Source organism: Lupinus angustifolius, chromosome LG01 (genome assembly GCF_001865875.1).
Source record: "Lupinus angustifolius cultivar Tanjil chromosome LG01, LupAngTanjil_v1.0, whole genome shotgun sequence".
Lineage (NCBI taxonomy): Eukaryota > Viridiplantae > Streptophyta > Magnoliopsida > Fabales > Fabaceae > Lupinus > Lupinus angustifolius.
Window position 1 is genome coordinate 27779716 of NC_032009.1, and position 316 is coordinate 27780031.

The window sequence follows — 316 nt, forward strand, 5'->3', positions numbered from 1 at the left end:
ATTACTCGATTTATCATGTCTACTACTTTGTGTAATCATTATTACAAAAATAAGAAAGCAATTGACAAACATTTCATGAAGACCTTATATATTAGGTTTTATTTCAACGATTACATCTTAATTATACAGTTTACCTATAAAAATAAACGTGGGTTATTAAACTATTTGAATGTTCATTTTTAAAAAAAATGTATTCAATTACAACACTCGAATAAACACAATTGTGAAATACTCTTATTTAATAGAAAATTACTATAATTGATAAATATAATATACATACTACACGTTACAAACAATAGGAAAGCGGGTTGACAAG